Genomic DNA, 14,758 nt, shown 5'->3' on the forward strand with positions numbered 1-14,758 from the left:
GTTTGTAGCACCAGTAGGAAAGGAAATGTAGAGGTAGACACTGCTCCGGATGTGCTGCCATTTCTGTGGGAAGAGGTCCCTTGTGCTTCTCTCTGTTGGTTGGCTGAGGTGAAGCTAAATAACACGTCTTTTAAGAGCAGAATGATAAAAGAGAAGCTAATTTCCAAATATGCGTGTAAGCTATTTCTGAGTACATAATGGCTACTCCAGTTGCCAGTACAGGGACTTCACAACAATTAAGGCAACTTATTACTTGGTAAGGTGCTTGAAGGTTGATACCTTCAACATGAAAGGCACTCTGCAAAAAAACAAATTCTACGTTGTTATCGTGTGCAAGAAAAAAAGCTTGCTTATTTGGTCAGTTTTCAGTAGTTGATAAATGACATTTTCCTGATTAATTGGGGCAGGGAAAAAGCATGTCAGGAAAGACCTCCCTGATTGACTGGAGTTTTCATTGAAAAGGAAGAGATGATGCTTTTATTTTTTTTTTAATTTTATTTGATGTTTCTGAATGCACTGTGGGCTTGCCATGTTTTGGGTCAGGAAAAAAAGCACAACCAGTGTATTATTATTTTCTGTTTTAATGATGCTGATGTCTTTTCCTGGTATAGGCACTTTGCAGTCCACTGATTTGGACTGGAGAATCTGTCCTTGTTAAGAGAAATAATACAAAGCTGTTAAAATATTTTTGGATATGGGCTGTGTTTTTGTTTTGGAAATGCTACATTAACTTTGCCTCAGGACATTAATTAACACACTGGTCATTAATTGCTGGAAACAGCAGATTTGTCAAGGGTTACTGTTTCATTAAACTGCCTTGATTTGAGGGAACAAGCATGGAAGAGAGTGTCTCTCTGTAAGATCCTTGTCTCTCCTCCCACAGAAGAAGAAAACCTAACCATAAATGAATGAAAAGGAGCTCAGGACTTTTTATTGTCTTGTATTGTGAGGTTCTGGGACATCAAAGGTCTTTCTGCATCAAGAAGTGACCAGTGATGCATTACTAGAGCAAGCTGTTTTTTTGGATAACATTCTTTGCCTTTGACTGGAGAGGAACCCCACTAAAAATAGCTCTGAGGAAGAATGACTTCATTCTTGAAGTTTGGAGTGAGTTGTAGCTGTGTATTGATGTCTTGCTTGTCTTCACCTATCTTAGTCTTGTAATAAATGGAACGAGGATGGATAAGTGCAATTGCATTAGAGCCAGTAATAACAACCATCATGGTTTAATGCATGAGGGAAAAGCAGGTCTGGAAGCAGGATTGGTATCCCAGGCCCCAGGGCTCAGAGAGGTTGATATGTTCAGATTTAGGGGCTGGGAAGTTTTATGGTGAAGAAAGATGATGGATAATTATTCAGGGAATTTATGGAAAACTATTGGTGTTTCTGAAAGGAGTTAATGCTTCTTTTGCCATTGCATGCTTTAGTTTATTGCTAGGAGACAAATAGAGATGAAAAAGAAAGTAAAATTGAAGAGGCAATGACAGATCACTTATTTGTAACATTTAACAATTGGGATTTAATGTACTATATGAATGGAAAAGAGGACAATGGTTTTAAGAACAGGATAGGATTTTCCTCATAGAAAATTTGTTCTTCTTGTGACAAGCCAAAGAGGCCAGTCTCTGGTTTTAATTACTGTGATGCCCCCAAATTAGAACCCCTCAGTTTACCATCCCTGAACATTTGGATCTGATCTTCACTGCTGAGTCCTCTATTTGTATTGAGTTGAACTAAAACCTTGGGGCAAACATCATATACTATGGAGAACTTAGGATCTGAAGATTGCTTAGACCTATCTCTAATTTTGGTTCATAAAACCTCGTCAGTTAGGTTTCAGTATTGCCGAACCAGAGTTATGGTGAGTGGATTCTATGTTATATTTTATCAGCTTCAACAGAATTGGGAGGGGGGTCAATAAAAGATTGTGTTCCACCTCTGAAAGGGGCAAACTGTAGGGGTCTTAATTTTGCAAACTCATTTGTCAGGTTTTGATTCAGATTACATGTTGTTTAAATTCCAGTTCAATTTCATCGGAACCATCAAAATTGAAGAGGCTTGAAGGAAAGTATCAGTTTCCAAATTCCAGAAGGAGAAAGAGAGAACTAAATGTGACAAATGCTAGTCAGATTGTCTAATATACTTCTGGAACGTGCTCAGCTGACTACGGTGATGAGTGTGGTGTAAGAACATAAAGAGAATTTTGGTTCATATCTAGTTTTTTGTTTTTTATTAAAAGGTGGTAGAGGAAAGAAATGTAAAGTAAGAATAAGAGAACAATCTCACAAAATAGAATTATGCATTTGGCAAGAAGAGAAACCAGAACCCAAAAGCATCATGGCTAAAACTTTCAAAAGTGTCTAGTGATTTTGGCTGCCTAACCTGAGACATCTTAGAGGCCTGACTTTTAGAAAGTGCCGAGTACCTGCCCTTTAAAAAACAGACCCATTCAAAATGTCTCAAGTTGGTCATCCAGAACCATTAGTAACTTTTGAAAATCTTGGTTCACATTTGCTAAAGCTTTGGAAATGGGGAAGAGGCAGATACAAAAATGAAAGCCGCAGCATCATCTCCATCCACTATTCTTCAAACTCATCACTCTAGTCCCCAGTTCAGCAAACTACATAAGCATGTGCTTGAGTGCTTTGTTGAATCAGGTCCATACTCTGGGAAGATTCTTCATCCATCGTCATCTCTCACCTCGCAAAGTCAGCCTCAGTGCCAATGTCATAAATGAGAAGGGCAGACGGATACAATCCAAAGTCCAAGAAGCATGATAGGGACAAAGCTGTGCAGAGGATGAATAGTTGAGTTTTGTTCAGGCTAATACTGTAATGAAGTATAGATTTTAGAATGTGGATAAGGAGTTTTCTGTTGACTGTCCTCACTCCACAATACCACAGTTAGATGTTGAGTTGGCCAGCACTAGATGATGATGATTTATTTTACAGTATCACCTATAGGCCCAAATCTAGAATCAGGGCACCATTGTGCTAGGTGCTGTGCAAACATATAATAAAGAGGCAGTCCCTGCCCCAAATAGTTTACTATTTAGATTAATGACAAAATGTAAAATGTGGCTGAAACAAACGGGTAGGAATGGGGGTGATAGAGGATGATGTAACAATAACATGAGCACATTTCATGTAGACTGTCAGTGCAATATAACTCACCACCTGTCTAGCTCTTATCAACTGGCAGTATTCTGTAAGCATCGTGCCAGAAGTAAGTCTTTAGGAGGAATCTGAAAGAAGAGGTTAGCTTAGTCTGCTTCTTTAGTTCACTTCTTTGTTTGGTTGTGCTACACCCACTCTGTCACCCAATAAACACCTGTAGTAAAGAAAAGAACCCAAATTCCGTGTAACTTTTCATTTGTTTTATTTTTTGTAGAGTGGTGGTAGTTGGCCAGTTCACAGTGAAAAGCTGTTTTTGCTACAAAAATGGTAAATGCATGCCTGAGGTGAATTTATGATTGTGCTCAGAAAGCACACTACTTTTGCTAGAAAACGCTATCACAGATATGATGATCAGTTTACCTCTGGGCAAAGACTGATGATGATTAGGCATTTAATTTTTGTGCATTGAAGGAAAATAATCCACCACCTTTCTGAATGCATGTAATCCATCTAATGGATTGAGTTTTAGGACAGGATCCAGGAAATCCTAAATGCCATTCCCGACTACTCCCTAACTCAATCTATGGCCTTGGGAAAGTATCTTGGCTTCAATTTCCCCATCTTTTAAAATGAGAATAATACTAATTTACCTCATTCACCAGGGTGTTGTGAGGACTGATTAATGAATGTTAGTGCCTTGAAAATAAGTGCTAAATATTATTATTATTATTATTATTATTATTTATTAATAGAGCTGTTTGACTGAAAATAACACCCTAAGTAGTGAATAGAAGGGAGAAACAATTATCAGTACTGAATTGGTGAAATATTTTGGGAACACGCACATATTGTTTTTCTTTCTATGCATTTGGGGATTTTTCTGGGCTATTTTAAAATCCTTGAGAGTTGTGTGTGAAAAAATAAATGCAATAAAATATGAGTACAACACATTTCCCATGCTTTGAATGTATTAATTCTTGCTTACATAAGAAAATATCTAAACTTAAAGGAATAATTTGGAATCAGATTCTGCATGGTGAATCATGAGAAAAATTCTCATCAGAGGCAAAAAATATTCTGGCTTTACTGCCAGTGTTTTCATAAAACATTTCCCCCCAAATTACTCTGAATGGAATAAAAAAAATCTACAAAAATCCTTTTTTCCCCCCTTAATAAATACATTAGTTGCATGGAAAAATATATAAATAAAAAAAATTGTGTTTTTATCACCCTTCTAGATTGGACTGGTACACTTTAACCCTTTCTTACAGGCCTAGTTTCTCCTCCAACCCCCAACTAGGTAAACAAATGTCTTGAGTAGTAGAGTAAAGCAAGACAGAGCATTAAAGTTGGCATGAAGAGTTTAACAAAGGCTAAATATTAAACCAAAACCCATTGGGGGGAGGGATAGCTCAGTGGCTTGAGCATTGGCCTGCTAAATCCAGGGTGGTGAGTTCAATCCTTGAGGGGGCTACCTAGGGATCTGGGGCAAAATCAGTACTTGGTCCTGCTAATAAAGGCAGGGGGCTGGAGTTGATGACCTTGCAAGGTCCCATCCAGTTCTATGAGATAGGTATATCTCCATATATTATATTATTAATTAAGCACCTACTTTGAGGGGAACATTTAAGAGGTTAGGTAATAGGTAGTAGGCTCCTTTGCTGCACTCCTCGGGTCTTTTTCTTTGTCTTTTCCTGTGCTGAAGGCCTGAGGCTTGTCCTCCAATTTCCAGAACACCCTATGACACAGGCTTCTTGACATCTCTCCTCTCTCAATAAAGGAGCTCTCTTCCTGACTACTAAAAAGGGGTGTACTACATTCTATCTCTGTTCTGGTTACTAAAAGGCATTGTAAAAGGGCCAGATTCTTGCTGAAATGGAATCACACCAAAGGTGAATTTGAACCCTACTCTCTCTAGAAAGGTTAAGGGAATTCCTCTTCTTTTTATTCCTAGAAGTATGAGAAAAGGGAATTGCAAAATTTTAATATTTTGTATACAATATCATATAACACTTTGCAAAATGTACAACACTAATATTATTGTAACAAATCCATGGACCTCTGGGTTTGGATGGTTATTTTTATGCTGAACAGCATGGCAACTCAGAACTCCATGGCAATTGAACTCTGATCATCCGCTCCAGAAGAGTAGACACCTACCATTGGAATTAAATTAGACTTTCCATTAGCTGCTAGCTCTATAGGATGTATGATACATATTTGGGCAATACTGATTCCATTCACTAGGGGTGCAGTGGTATACATACTAGCCAACTCATCATTATATGTAATGTAGCTATTTATTAGAGATCTGTATAATATTAATTAGAAATTAATAGTACCCCCCACTCCAAAAGAGTATATTCTAGAACCCCAATCATTTTAAGCCAATGTCGCTAGCTGAAAGCAGGCTGCAGTTCTCAGTGGAAATGGCAATCCACAACTTGGTTTACTTTCATAGGGTGGTGCTGCACAGGGTGTAACTCAGAGCAGAATCTGGCTCTCAGCATGCTAATGGGCTTTCTCAACTCATCCTATATTAGAATTTTGAGGCAATCAGCACAGCTCTTTTACTGTTTTTTAAATATATATTTTATTTGCATGTCACCATTAAGAGTAAGTGGAAGTGTATTTGATTCTGGTAGAGGCACATAGCAAGCAAAGGGATTCCAAAGTGATATTCCCTGTGGGAGCTGAATAAAGGGGCTGCCAGGGAGCTGAGAATTTGCTGTAAATACTGTGGTACAGTTAGTTGGCCATATGGGGAGCAAAGGTAGCTGGTGTGAGCACACAGTGAGTGGCTAACATCTATCCAGCACTGGAAATTGCCACAGGAAACTGAGCTGACTTCCAAGGGTCCTTGTGCCAGCAGACAGTGCGAAGTTGAGTAAGTGAACTGGGAACTGCTGAATCCGTTTTTATGTACATTTTCTTCATTTGAAAGACTGTATTATGAAGCCAGAGGGACTGCTTCAGGCTGGATATGTAAGTTAACAAGTTACTTGAACTGTGTAGGAGGGACTGAAGTGTTGGAAGGAGAAGCTTTCAATAAAACCTGCTTCTGTGTGTTGTACAAAGACATCAGAGTTGGACGGGTTATGCACAGGTCAAAACTCACACTACTTCCACTAGAGTAATGTATACTAGAACTGTTTTGGAGGTTGAACTGCTGAAAATAGGCATCTGGTTAGTACAGTTGTCTTTCAATGAACATCTTAATGAGATTTTCATCTGATATACGCAGAAGATGTACAACATGGATCCAGGGATATTCTCAAACTCCTACAATTTTGGATCCAGGGTTTGGCTTTAGGCCCATTATAAAAAGCATGCTTGTAGAATTCAGATCCAATGCAAGATTTTGAATGTCTGCCAAAATTTGGGGGTATTTGGATCAAGCATTTTGGTTAAGGCCCATCTCTAATTTTCACCAAATGTTTTTAACTGTTTTATAAGTCCCCTTTCACTCCTGCATTCCCTTCCTGGTTATATTATTTTTCCTGCTCTTGTCTGTTTAAAAAGGTCAGTCACAATTGTGCTAGTGAGTTTTTAGCTACTTTGGTGTTTTGTTAGTTCTGTCATCTGCTGTTAATTCTTTTTTTGCACATGATCTCAATTTGGGAAATTGTGTTTCGTTCTGTTATGCCAGAGAATACGCAAGCAAGCATTTTTCTTTTACTCACTTTTACGCTGCATTGGAGTAGTTTCTGGCAACCAAACACAGTACAAATGTTGTTGAGCTTCAGGCTACCAAAAGCTTTTTTCCTTATCAATTTGCCGGGAATGTCCCAATCAGAGATGGAGACTTTATGGGCTCTCTCTACGTGGATTGTTCCAGAATCCTGCTCAGGACCATAGAATAGATCTCCCTAGGATATGACAGGTTTGCAAAAAACCCCAGAAAATAATGAGGATAGTAATTAAGGTTGATGTTTTAATCTGAGTACTCCTGAGATGTGGGGAAATTACCTTCCATTCTTGAATCATACAGGGTCACCTGGTTTGGTTGTGGGGAAAAGGTTAGGTCATTGGTCTCATAGCCTTACTGTATCACTCATCCATGATCCCTTCTCATTTTCCCTATCACTACCAAAAAAGGTGTCTTTCCTTCTAGTGGATTGCTGCCCCAACTGGTGAAAGTACCTTTGTGCTTCATTGAATGAGTCACTCTGATTGCAACACACAGTGTAGCGTGTGGCAGAGAAGGGACTTTTCAGTGAGGTGGGGGAGGCATAGTAAGCATGGTCTGCACTAAGGACAGGATTTTCAAACATGTTCAGCTTTGGCTTAATTCTGTTCCCACTGAAGTCAATTGGAGTTTCACAGGGGATGTGCCAGCAGTGAGTGTACTTTGACAGGGAGCTTTCTCATGGAAACAGAATTAGGCCCACCCCAAAAATGTTTTTTTAATACATTTTTTTGGCATCTTAAATGGGAGCACATGAGAAATACTGGCCTTTCCAGTATGCAGTAAGTTGTTTTTATTGAGGACTAGACTTCTAATAGAAACACTGGTCATTCCAGTGAAATAATGGTGGGTATTAGCATACTTGTCAAGGTGGAAACTGAGTTTTAGTCACAGATGGTATGTAATTTTGTCCATAATGACTCTGGATAGAAAAAACAGTAAGGAAAAAAATGGATTCCTCCTTCATACTCACCCAAGTGAAAGAAGGAAGACAGACAAGCAACTGCTGTTTAGCTGGTCTGGCACAACTGTGGAACTGGCAGTAGTAACAACTGGCTGATACTTCTGTTTTTGGTTTAGCCAAACACCAATGCCACTCCCTCCCATACAAAATGTACAATATATATTTTCCCCAATGTAAAATTACTTTTCCTAGAACTGGGAAATGTTTCATAAAGATTTGCCTATGTTTGAGTCTGAAATAATTTTATGGAATTTGGGGCAAAGTATTTTCACTATCTGGATGTTAATAAAAAACTAAAAGGCCATTTCTGCTCAAATTCACATTGTGTGTGTGTGTGTGGGGGGGGAAATACCAACTTGAAAAGCTACACAACCTAATGGATTAAGCCCAGGGAAGGAAACCAGGAGACTCCTAAATCTTATTCCCCATCTATCTTGCCTGGCCTTTTTAACACTTTACAGCACTTATGCTGGATAGGACTGCATGCTTTCACTTGATAGCACATCACATCTTTAGGACAGGGTCTGTCATTTATTATGTTTGTACAGTGCCTAGCACAATGCCTCCCCAACCTGCCTATGGTGTTTAGCCACCACACAGACCTCTGCCACTTGAATTATCAGAGTAACTGATAGCAGAGGTAGGTTGTCATCCTCCATGTGGATCAGTATGAGGTGGGGGATGACACACTTTACTAGTGGGGTTCACAGATATTTGCTGACAGCAGAGGAATGGTGAGACAGGCTCCTAATCCATCCAGACCCAGTCTCCACTCCCCAGGATACTTGTCCTAGTCTCCTTGCATGTAGATCCTAGTCTCACCCCTTCAGTTTCCCCACACCACTCCCAGTCCTGTTGTTCAGCCAGTCCCAAATCCCCAGCTCCCTGCTCCTTATCTGATCTTTCTCCCCATAGCCTCCAGTCACCCCACTCACCTCCAACTTGCATTTCTTGTCCCTACTCGCTTCCAAACCCAATCTCCCTCCACTGGGTCTCCTCATTCAATCTTTGTCCCAGTTTCTTCCTCTCTGAGGTCTAGCTCTTGTCCCCTCTTCATTCAAATCAGGCTGCTTCCCCCTCCAGTCTGCCTGGGCTCTGCAGGGGGGGAAGAGGATGCCTTTGTGTGTGAGCATAGGAGAGCCAGGCTCCCTACTCTAGGTTCGGGTGTGTGGACCTGGAGCCAGCAGTGCCCACAGCAGCCAAGAGCTGCAATTTCAGGAAAAATCCTGCTCAGCCCTAGGCTGGAGGATGCCCAGTGAAGATGGACTCTTCAGAGGTTTTTAGCTGCTAAAATCTAAAGTCTCTACTAAACTCGTGGACTGTAACTTTTTTTCAAGGCATATAACTTAGCCAAAGTTCAATGGATTTTCACAGGGACTACTATAGGCACATCCCTGACATCCAACTGTCAAGTTTGACGTCTCTGCTTCAAAGCATGGGAGTGCTAACGCTAGTCAAAGAATTTTTTAACATGGGCCAAACAATGTTTCCCCTCACTTCTTTTTCTGAAATGACAGATCCATTTTAGCTGAAAATTTCCTGAAAAATTCAGTCTGAAGTAGACATTTTCTTGGAAAATTTCATGCTGAATGGTTAAATTTGACAAAGTTATAGGCAACTGAAAACAGGGTCTTATGTGAAGTATCAGGCAACCTTAATACTAAGTAGTGCTACCATTCTCCTCTATAATAAAAATAATAATTACTAAGCCTAACCAGTCCAGCCACTGCCTGGTTCACACCACTAATGATGAATGTAAAATAAGTAGAACTCTAATGAAAACAGATGCACAAGATGTAGCAAGTCCCCATCATCTCCCTGTGTTCAGACAGCAAGGAGAATATGCGGGTTGAGTACTGACCTAGGTTTTGTATTTTTGAGTGTGCACGGAACACTTATTTTGCCAAAACATAACTGACCTGTTTGCTGTGATTGTATCATTATAAACAGTGCTGTTCTTGGGATTTGGGTGGGGAGGTCAGTGAGTTGATTTGTTGAGAGATCCCCAAACTTTAAGTGTGGTGCTACTCTGTAAAATGACAGTAAAAATGGCATTGGAGGGTTCCATATTTGTTTCCTAGTCACATTTAGATCAAATGTTCTCAGTTCCTAAATAAAATTGTGCTTTTCTAATTACCAGCCCTGAAAACTTAGCCAAGGGTCCCAGAGTTGTGAGGGATTCCTTCCTTCTCATACGTGGGCACCAGTAAATAGAGGATCTGCAGGCTAAATTAGGCACTCACTCACATCTGGACATCTCCACTGCCTTCAGTTGCACAGATGTAGTTGATTGAAACTTGGAGAACAGTTGATGCACATGAAGAAACGAATTTAGTCCATTCTCTTTGTTGCATTTGCTATGAATAGCTTACAGGAGTAAAAAGCAATATGAGCGTAGGTTTGTCACTGGCCCCTTATGGAGGGAGTGGGATCCAAAGGCATCTGAGACTGATTACTTGCTGCTTAATTGGACTTAAGGGAAGAAACCTGGTCTCTGTAAATGAGGACACAGTAGCAAGGGAAGGGCTGCTACCTATGGACCTTTCTCAGTACAGGAATGGGGAAGGGAGCTGCTGAGTGTGTCTAGAAACACAAGCCCTGAGGAGGAATGCTGAGTCACCCTGAACCTGAGGGGAGAGACTATGAGCCAGGGAGACTTTATTTTGAGTCTGGGCATAGCAAACTGTATTTCAAGATTATTTGGGCCTAATAAAGTAGAACCCCGGCAGGGAAAAGTTGTCTGATACCTTTTAACCTGTGTGGTGGTCTTAAGGAGCCCTGAGAGGAGGGGGAACTGAGGCAGAGGCATACTTGGCCAACAGGGGGTGCTACAGGACAGATACCCCCTTTTAAAGTCACCAACATCAGCAGATATGTCAGCAGACCCAGAGAACAGACATGGAACAGATCTGCTGAGTAAGGTGCCATTTTAAGAAGTTTTTCAGAGTTGATTGAATCACATTTAACTAAGGCAGGGGATAGGGAAAAGGAAGATTTTAAGTCTATCAAGTAGAACTGCTTGTGCTGGGGTCCATGCATACTTATTTGGGTAATTGACTTGGAATGGGGGGAAAGGGAGAACACTAATAAGCTGCAAAAACCATGAGGAGTCCGGTGGCACCTTAAAGACTAACAGATTTATTTGGGCATAAGCTTTTGTGGGTAAAAAACCCACTACCCACGAAAGCTTATGCCCAAATAAATCTGTTGGTCTTTAAGGTGCCACCGGACTCCTCGTTTGTTTTTGTGGATACAGACTAACACGGCTACCCTTCTGATACTAGTAAACTAGGCCCTCAGCCATTTGAGGATTTTTGTCAGCTTCTAGAATGTCTTGTGTGCTTCTAGTGAAGCTTACTTAGGGCTCGGTGAAAACTGCATTTGATGGAAAAACTGGATTTTTAATGAAAGAAAGATTTGTGGAAAATTAGACTTTTTAAGAAACTGAAAACAAAAAGTGAGTGAGAGAGAAATTGACTTCCCACAGAGGTAAAAGCTTCCATTCTTGACCAACTCTAATTTTAGTACTTCTTGAGGTCTTTACAAATATGAATCATCGCAATCCCCCCCAGTGAGGTGGGAATATATTTGTTATCCCCATTTTACAGATCAAGGGGGAAAAAAGGTAGAAAGGCTGTGATTGGCTTGATGAAGGTCACAGAGGAGGTGAGAATCAGAGACTGCATTAGAATGCACAAGCCTCTTCACTCAGGGCTCACTCCACTAGACCGTGTCCCCCGCTCCTTCTTTAGGCAGGATTTTTTCTGGATGAGGCAGAGGGTAGGGGGTTAGTTTCATGTTGTGCCAGATGACATTTCAATTGTCTGTAGTAATTTGTAAGTTAAATTCATCATATTTTTTTTTTTTGTCTGGTCACGGGGAATCTTGTACAGAAGGCTGCTTAATCATTGAGTATAGCAGAACATAATTATGCTACCAGTCTGAACAAAACTGGAGAAATGTGCATAGTCTTAAAAAACAAAATCCTGCTTATGCTGGTTGATTGCAGAGATCTAGGAATTGTAGAAGTGTTGATTTTTTTTTTAAAGTGCACATAAGAACATAAGAACGGCCATACCGGGTCAGACCAAAGGTCCATCTAGCCCAGTATCCTGTCTACCAACAGTGGCCAATGCTAGGTGCCCCAGAGGGAGTGGACCTAACAGGCAATGATCAAGTGATCTCTCTCCTGCCATCCATCTCCATCCTCTGACAAACAGAGGCTAGGGACACCATTCCTTACCCATCCTGGCTAATAGCCATTAATGGACTTAACCACCATGAATTTATCCAGTGCTCTTTTAAATGCTGTTATAGTCCTAGCCTTCACAACCTCCTCAGATAAGGAGTTCCACAAGTTGACTGTGTGCTGTGTGAAGATGAACTTCCTTGTATTTGTTTTAAACCTGCTGCCTATTAATTTCATTTGGTGACCCCTAGTTCTTGTATTATGGGAATAAGTAAATAACTTTTCCTTATCCACTTTCTCCACATCACTCATGATTTTATATCCCCCCTTAGTCTCCTCTTTTCCAAGCTGAAGAGTCCTAGCCTCTTTAATCTCTCCTCATATGGGACCTGTTCCAAACCCCTAATCATTTTAGTTGTCCTTTTCTGAACCTTTTCTAGTGCCAGTATATCTTTTTTGAGATGAGGAGACCACATCTGTACGCAGTATTCGAGATGTGGGTGTACCATCGATTTATATAAGGGCAATAATATATTCTCAGTCTTATTCTCTATCCCCTTTTTAATGATCCCTAACATCCTGTTTGCTTTTTTGACCGCCTCTGCACACTGCGTGGACATCTTCAGAGAACTATCCACGATGACTCCAAGATCTTTTTCCTGACTTGTTGTAGCTAAATTATTCCCCATCATATTGCAGTAGTTTGAGATTAGAGTACAGCATTGCTGTTGCTGTGTAAACCCTCAGTCCTGCAAATATTTATTTATGTGCTTAAAGTCAAGCATGTATGTAAGAAAGGATCTGCAAAACTGGGGCCTTAATCTTCCCTCAACAAATTAATCTAAAACCTATGTGTAATAGAGTCAATAAGGAAGATGATTCAGCAAAAAATCCTCGCTCTTCAATTTCTCCATTTGAGAGGAAGTTGAAACTAATGGATGAATTTCTATGTCATCATAAGTCTGACACTGCTCATGAAGTGCATGTAGACTTTCCTGACTGTTTAATTTAAATATAACAAGGTCAGCACAGTATCTCAAGAGAACGCTTCACAGGGTTCCTTAAATGCTTTCAGCTGTCTCACACTTGGATCTTCCTTATATATATTTATTTAAGCAATGAGATACACTAGAGAGTATCCTGTTCCAAGTGCAGTGGACTGAAGGGGAGACTGGATGGTAGTCATGTTAGCTCTATCAGCCTTTTAAAAATATATTATGCTGTTCTACTGCAATGGTCCAAAACGTCTAACAATTGTTACTATTGTATTTATTTTATGGGCTGTCCCCCAGTTTGCCTTATGGTTAGTTTAGTGATTTCTCAAGTCTTAAGTTTAGCCTAAGAGACCAAAACGAAGGGTCTCAGTTGTCTCCTTGGCTTCCTAGTATTTACCTTCAGAAATCTACATGCCTATAAATTTAGCCCTCAAACAGGGTCTGAAAGAACTGTGGACATATGGGTCACCCTTGCACACTCTGAAGCTATTTGGTTCCTTTGAGGGACCTTTGGGTATTTCTAGGATAAAGATCCCCCTGAAGCTTCACTGTCTGCCTAACCATGACCTTTTAGTCCCTTAATAATTTTACAAAGGAAGCTAAACTGGCTCCTCAAAGTAGACTTTTATTGGCTTTAGCTCCTTCTGGTAGGTGGAGCTTAGTTTCTTTAAAGACTCAAGAATCTCTACAGGCATGTCTACACAGCAACTAGACACCTGTGGCTGGCCTGTGACAGCTGACTTGGGCTCACGGGGGGCGGGCTGCGGGGCTGTTTTATTGCTGAGTAGACTTCTGGGCTCTGAGACCCTCCCACCTCGCAGGGCCCTAGAGCCCAGGCTCCAACGCAAGCCCAGAAGTCTACACAGCAATGAGACAGCCCTGCAGCCCGAGCACTGTGAGACTGGGGCAGCAATGGGGTTTTCTTTGCTGTATAGACATACCACAAATTGCTTCAAGGTCAAATCCTAAGTTCTGCCATCTAAGGGGGTGTAATGGATGCTCTGTGTGTATGTCTGACTGCAATTTGGAAGTGATCCTGAAGGAGTCTTTTTACGTTTATATTTAAATGTATTATGAAGAAAACATAACAGCCCATGATTAATGGCATTTTTCCATGTGAATTAATGCTGTTCCTAAATTCTAACTATTTAGTTTAATCCTTAAGCAAGGGAATGTCTGAAAATAAAGATTACACATGGTTCAAAGTACAATAAAGGGTTGAGTAATAAATGACTGATGGGGGACTTTTTTATTTTGATGGGTGTGGCATTTCCTCTGGTCATGGTTAAAAGCTTATTTAAGCTTTTTAAAAAAAATAACAAACTAGGGCATATGAACGGCAGCTTAATGCTATATCATAATGTTATTTTAAGACACTGCACTTAATCATCACCTTTATTCACTATTAGCTTTACCAGCACTTTACTAAACTGCTTTGTGATCTTTCCTAATGAATTCTGGAGAACTTGTCTTCTCTTTTCAGCACACAGAGGGAATTATGGGAAGGCACTGGAGGACTATCAGCACTCAAGTGACTCAATCTGCATCCTCAGTGCAAAGTGGGTCACCAGCCCAAGTGAAAGTGGTACTTGAGCTCTAGCCCATACACCCAGCCAGGCTAGGTAGCCTGGGTTTAAAACACCATCTCACCTGAATTTGGTGTGTATGTGAGTGGACAGGAGGGGAGTTGGGGAAACATCCAAATATGAGCCCAACTTAACTCTGCAGTGAAGACATACCCAAAATATAGCCAGCAGAGTGACACTATTTCTTTTCTTTTTCTTTCTTTCTTTTTTAAATGTCAGC

The sequence above is a fragment of the Terrapene carolina genome, unplaced genomic scaffold (genome assembly GCF_002925995.2).
Source record: "Terrapene carolina triunguis isolate 2854851 unplaced genomic scaffold, T_m_triunguis-2.0 Scaffold182, whole genome shotgun sequence".
NCBI classification, from domain to species: domain Eukaryota; kingdom Metazoa; phylum Chordata; order Testudines; family Emydidae; genus Terrapene; species Terrapene triunguis.